At 41.9% G+C, this 6921-nt stretch overlaps 1 non-coding gene across 1 annotated transcript; it reads left to right on the top strand.

Annotated features, from left to right (window-relative positions):
* Nucleotides 1-2952: 2952 nt before the first annotated feature.
* Nucleotides 2953-3026, top strand: TRNAT-AGU (transfer RNA threonine (anticodon AGU)). Its single transcript has one exon. It is a non-coding gene; the product is annotated as a tRNA-Thr (tRNA).
* Nucleotides 3027-6921: the final 3895 nt, after the last annotated feature.

Below are 6921 nucleotides of genomic sequence, written 5' to 3' on the forward strand. Positions count from 1 at the left end.
GAATGAAATAATGTACATCTGTAACAAATGATTAACTGAAATGCCTTTTTTGGTACATTGACACCAGTATGAAGAACATGAGAAAGTTTTCTTATGCCTGCAACGTGACGGCTCTGAATGATATGCAAGTGTACATTCTGTCATATGGCTTCTTCTGTGAGAAAAATTTTGCCATTACTACCTTCTGTTTCTCCTGATCTTTGAACCAATCTAGCAGTCTTGGAACTGTACACCTGTATGTACTATGAATATAAAGCTGAGACTTTCCCCCAACTTTGCTCTACCATAGCGTTCTGTATGAAGAATAATAAAATAGATTACACTAATCCATTTAACATCTGTGATGTATCAGGTAAAGAATAAAATCCCCAGGAGTAGAAATACTACTTGGGCTGCATGGTACCAGAGAATAAAATTGCTTTCTTGTTCTTTGGGAAACTTTAAACAATTTCAAATAAATGCACTAGTCCAATCTTACTAAAGAAGATAAACATATGTAAATTATTGACAGGTTTCCTTCTGYTCTCTAAATGACACATTCTTCCTCACTATGACAAACAAGAATCTTTGCTGTTAGTGGACTTCAGGAAGTTTTGTGAATAAAACCATGAATAACACCTTAAACTTTTGTCTAACTTGTTGTCAGACACCTTACAAAAATTTTGTGAAGGAGTTTTCAGGTACTRAGTGTAAGTTTGTATTGGGCATGAAGCAGTACAAGTGARTTCTGTGTAATAAAGGCTTCCTCCRACATGGAGTGTAGTGTTTTGCCTGCTCTTTCTTAGGAGCAATCCTRAGAAGATTGTATCTATTCAGTATATGTGAGAATGCCAATTAATAAAAGATTAACTGTTTCAAACTTTTTTGGCAGTATTATTCCAAAAACAGTAATTTCAACCTTTTCAACTTTTCTTTCTGAAATGAACTTAAAGAGGGGAAAATATTTGGAACAGAGCATGTGACAGCCTGGAATGCATTTAAGCTGCAGAATACAAACAAATCTTAGTAGGTAGATTTTTTTTCCCCTTGTGTAAATTATGTGAAGRTTAAATGAAAAATATTTCTAGGGTGAATTATTTTTGTACAGATTTATRGCTTTGAATAAATACTAGGCAATAAATTGTGTTGTTTTCCGGCATCTGTCCCTCTCTTTTCTCTTTTATTAAATATGATTGTTCTGTTACAGACTTTAAAAGAAAATGCTGTCTATGCTCCTCATAGTTTGTTGGTTTTTTTTTTTTTTGGCAGACCACATAAAATACTCATGTTTTATAGATTAAATTATCTTGTTTTCATGTATTTAGTAATCCAGAAGTAATTTCTSTGTGTTAGAAAAGATTGTCCTTGAATAATTAATCTTATATTGAAATTGGAAGTGTTCTTAATTTCTTTCTTTATTCTTTTCAGCAAGAAAAATCAAAGCTCATTTTTCCCWTTGAAACAGCAAAAAAAGCAGTGGCTTTTTAGAGGTTTGGTTCATTTTGAATCAGTGGTGGGACTAGATTGGAAGTTTTCTTTTGAATGAATTCTCTATTTCCCAAATTSAGAAAAACACAGAAACATTAAGTCTTACGTTCTGGTTTTAATAAAAGTAGGAAGTTTTGTTTATTGCTATTTTCTGTCCATTGCTATCACCTATTTAATGCCTGGGTGCCATGTGGGCTGCTCCCAGCCCTGTACTGGTCTAACCTGCAGCAGTGGACTCACCTCTCTGTGCAGTGTAGATTTGCTGGAGAATGTGATAGTTACGGATAATTCATAAGATGGAGATTTATCTGCACTTTTTCTGGCTTTTATACCACCATAATTTTAATAATTATCCCAGTCCCTGTTCTTAGGAACCTGATGAGAAAGCTGTAAGGCTGTTTTGGACCAAGCCAGGATGGCTCCTTTCTGTTTAGGAGTTATTTGGAGAATAACACCTATAATTTGGCTGYAAGTATGCCTTGGATGCCTGTTGAATTACCACAACAATCTCTGTGCTTTGCAGGTCCTGATTACACTCCAAGTGAGTAATCAAAAAAATACAGAATGGCCTGGATTCCAAGGGACATTAAAGCTCATCTCATTCTACTCCTGCCGCGGACAGAGACGCCTTCCACTGTCCCAGGGTGCTCCAAACCCCGTCCAGCCTGGCCTKGGACACTGCCAGGGGTGGGGCAGGCACAGCTCCTCTGGGCACCCTRTGCCAGGGCCTCACCACTCTCACAGGGAACAACTTCTTCCTCATATCTAACCTAAACCTACCCTCTTTCAGGTTGAAGGCATTCCCACATGTCCTGTCACTACAGGCTGCTATAAACAGCCTTTCTCAATCTTTCTTGTAGGCTCCCTTTCAGGTGCTGGAAAGCTGCAGGTCTATTCCCGATAGGACCCTCTCCCAAAGCCCTTGAGTTAGGGGCTGGCTTGTGGCTGATCGGAGCAGGGCTTGTTTGCCGCCGGCTGTGGGCTGGGGCCGAAGGAGCGGGTAATTGTGAGCAGCATCATTTCTGCGTCTACCGTTCTTACCAGCTCTGTGTAATAACTATCCGAACTACTTTTTCTGGTTGTTTAGCTTATATGAACACACACTTTTGGTTCAACACTGTGCCGGTGCGTGTGCCCAGATCACGAAACAATGGCAGGGTGTGCATCTGCATATTGTGGTTTAATTTTTCACCATAGATGACTACAGTCTGGGACCCGATCCCCTTTGTATCCCGTGCCGTGAGCCTCGGCCAATCGAAAGCACTGCAGGATAAGGCAGCCCTGGAGCCCAGCCGTAGGCAATCTCGCCTAAATGTCTAAAAGGCCGATAGTTGTATATTTTCCTCCGCTCTCYAGGTGTGCTGTGCGGTTGGCCGCAGCCGCAATCGCTCGGTGCCCGCCCGTTCCGGGGTGAAAGCGCAGCCGCGGGGCTCGGGCCGCTCTCGGAGCTCTATTGATGTGACAATGAGGCCCCGTTCACCGCGCGGCGCCGTGGCTTAGTTGGTTAAAGCGCCTGTCTAGTAAACAGGAGATCCTGGGTTCGAATCCCAGCGGTGCCTGCGCCCGCCAGAGCGCGCTGGTTCTATTTTTCCGTCGCTCCGCAAGAAAGGGCCGGACAGCCCCCGGCCGGGGATGGGGCTGCGGATCCGCGGGGGTGGGGCTGTTTGTGTCTGTGTATGCACATATCCATACGTACGCACACAAATAGCTGGCAGTAGCAAATACAGGCTGTTCTCCTACGTGCTTTAAGGGGGATATTTTTCCAAACCTAAGGAGTATTTATTCACATATAGTCAGGAAAATGTCTCTTACAATTTTTTTTTTCTTATTGCCATATCTTCAATAGCCCCTAGGATTATTCCCTTTTATCCTTCGTTTGGAGTACCTGCTGACTCGGTGTTYGCTGCTGAAATTTTTTGTTGCCCATCACCAATTTAGACCTGCTTTTTGCCTGTTACCTGCTACTGTCACATTAAGTCTGTCTTTTCCAAGTGCAATAAGCATTCTGTGCTACCGTGTCATTAATGACACAGCAAAGACACAAAGGATTTTCCTAGAAATCTTCAAAAATCTTAAGCCAAATCTCTCTCTGTTAGGCTTGGGAATTAGGTTCAGTGAAAATATTCCAAATTTGTGTTACTCTAAAGAAAGGCAGAATCCATCCCTAAACCTCAAGATAAAAGGCTTAAAATCCATTAATTAAAGTTCCAGTCTAACAATCATATCCTCAGGTGCTTTTTTTTTGTGCTCACACAGCAGTGATGGGAATAAATATATTCACAGCCACAATTTGGGGGTCAGATTTTCAGGACTCAGATCAACAGCCAAATCACAGTTGCCGGTAGCCTCAAATGTAATGTATAAGGCTCAATGTCTAGGATGAATGTTTTGATTACAACGTTTAACTGCAGGAGTAGCACTTACTGTAAAAATGCAGGCTAGATAGTATTTGAAATGTCATAAATATAAGCAAACCCAAACTGCAAGCTGTGATATATTTTAAAAAAATTAGAAGTATCTTCTAATTAGCCTCCCATAGATTGACAATAYCTAAAAGAAAACAAGAACTAGACAACCTAAAAGTGCAAATTAAGGAAGATTTGGAAAATAAGCTGCAGTGAATGCAGCCAATGAAACAGACTTGTTCTCAACTCCTGCAAAGGAAAGAGAGATTACTTAGGCATCCTTCACTTGGAATATTTGTACCTGCTGTTACTCTGCGAGTTTCCAACTAGCTTCTGTTCTTTGGCTTGTATGTAAGASCCACCAATATTAAGGAGTTCTAGGCATTTGTATCCAAACCCTTAATGTTCTTTTTCGATGCATCAGCAGGAATGGCATGTTAAGCCAGCCAAGATTGCAATGGAAAGGGCTTGTGGCTCTCTGCTTTAACATGGGCACCCTAAAAAAAGCCTGAACACTCAAACTTGACTCCCTTGAGGGAGACCAGGACAAAATAGAGAAATCTACTCATGTGAAGTTTAACACAAGCAAATGATGGATCTTGCASCTGGGATGGGGCAGCCCTGGCTGTGTGGATGGACTGTGCAAGGAGAGGCTGGAGAGCAGCACCATGGAAAGGGACCACGGGGGGGTCCTGGGCAGTGGCAGCTGGATCTGAGTCAGCAGTGCCCTGGAGCCAGGAGGGACATCCCTGTCCTGGGGRCACCAGGCCGGGCATTGCCAGCCAGGCTGGGGAGAGGATTGTCCTGCTCTGCTCTGGGCTTGCAGGGCCTCACCTCGAGTGCTGGGGGCAGTTCTGGGCACCACAGCACAAAAAAGACATTATGCTATTGGAGAGTGCCCAGAGGAGGCCATGAGGATGGAGAAGGGTCTGGAGTAGAAGCCTTATGAGAAGMRGCTGAGGGTTCTTGGTGCRTTGAGCCTGGAGACGAAGAGTCTGAGGAAGGACCTCACTGGGCTCCTCAACATCCTTCTGAGGGGCAGTGCAGGGTCACGTACCAATATCTGCTCTCTGTGACCTGGGCCAGGACCCAAGGAAACAGCACAAAACTGCATCAGGAGAGGTTTAGGTTGGCTATCAGGGAAATATTTTTCCCCTAGAGGGTGGTCATGCACTTGAACTGRCTCACCARGAAAGTGGTCATAGCTCCAAGCCTGTCATAGCTCAAGAAGTGTTTTAACAATGCTGTCAGGCACAGGATGGGATTCTTGGAGWGTCTGTGCAGGGCCAAGAGTTGGTGTCAATGATCCTGATGGGTCCCTTACAACTCTGTAGCATATTCTATGACTCTATGAAAATGTTTGATGAAGAAGGGCAAAATCAGAATCTGAATTGGTTCATGAGCACAGACTTGATTTGTCTGGCTTTGCAAGATTCTGTTTTCATACATTAGTCAGATATATGAAGCCCTAGCGTTCTTAAATCCCATCTTCTGAAATCCCCAGATTTCAAGGATGTTCTATATACTTACATGGGAAGTCATCCTGTGAGACAATATTTAAGTAAATTGAGTGATCTGAGGCACATTTTTTGGTCTAGATTTAAGGATATATAAAACAATCATATAGTTGCCTGTTTTGGCTCAGTCTTGGACATTTTGAATATGTATTTATGAAATYCCTTCATCTGAGCATTGAACTTTTTCTGACTGCTCAGTGTATGTCTGAAGGGTCTGCTGAGCTGGGCAATTTGCTGTACTTCTTATTTAGCTATCATCACTAATAAGAAATGTGACACTCACTACAGCATGCCTGTTCTGTGACAATAACAACATCTCAGTGCACAGTTATTTCCAAGATTTGTTACCATTCTTTTCCTTGGAGGGGCTTAGGATCCCTTCAAATTGCAATATGTCAGCCTAAAAGGTGTTAGTCCATCTGCTTTCTTCATTCACTTTTTCCAGTGTTTTACACTACCTTTGTGCAAATTGTAAGGAGGAAGGGTAAGTGCTGTCTAAAGAACAGCCAAAATCAGTTGTCTCTGAAAAGGTTCCTGTCTATGCTTGTTGAACTCGGTCTTGGTTATGGCTGAGCATACATCAGTCATTTTCCTTGCCAAAGTAGGCAGATGGACCATTCAGTCACTTCAGCCAACTTCAGTGAAACTACTCCCTGACAATTTTTCCCCCTGCCAGGTTTAAGGCTTCAGGTGTTCTCCTTCTGTTACAGCTCCTAAACTGAGAGCTCCTATTTAGCCCCTAAACTGAGAGCTAGAGGGAGAAACCCAAAGAAAATATTTACCAATGGGATTGTGTAAAGTGCTTTAATGCATGTGATTAAAAAATCTGTGTTAAAACRTCAAAATACTAGTCATGCCAAAAAGATTCTGTAGTATTTATCCTTTGAGTTTCTACAAAGTTTTTTAAGGTAGTTTAAAACTGCTAAACAAATCACTACCTCCTAAGCTAAATGTGTATGTTGAGTGTGTATGGGGATTGTTTTTTTCTTTTGCATTTATATGTGGGAATAGACCAGATGAAGGCTGCTTAAATCTAAAGTAGGATTGTAGCAACAAATTTGTGAACATTGTTAAAATTGCATTGAAGCTTATACATGGTGTGCCAGGTAGCAGGCAGTAGGAGCTGTCTTTGCATAAATATTTGTTTTTTTATTTTCCATGTGAGTTGAATAAGCTTCCTTCTCCCACTCTTCACCCAAATGCTATGTCATCACATTGATATCCAGTGAGGTAAAGCAGTTGTACTCTCTATATAATTATATTATCAACTGCTCTAAAATACAGCATGTTGTGCTCATAGGCCCCCTGGCCCTTATGCTACTGGTATTTGCAAGGTTGTATGTGAAAATCCATATATACTCAAGTGTGATCTATTTAATTTCCAATGAGCAAGAGCATCTGGTCAGAGTAGACCTGTGCATTAAGAGACTTGTCCTTGYCCCTCAGCTACTATTTGGTTCTGCACACACTGCTCTTAACTTTCCATCTATTTTGTCATCTGCAAAATTACAGTAACACCTACTGCTCTCGCA

The sequence above is a fragment of the Malurus melanocephalus genome, unplaced genomic scaffold (assembly GCF_030028575.1).
Source record: "Malurus melanocephalus ecotype Western Australia unplaced genomic scaffold, MMel_1.1 scaffold_221, whole genome shotgun sequence".
Taxonomy (NCBI): Eukaryota; Metazoa; Chordata; class Aves; order Passeriformes; family Maluridae; genus Malurus; species Malurus melanocephalus.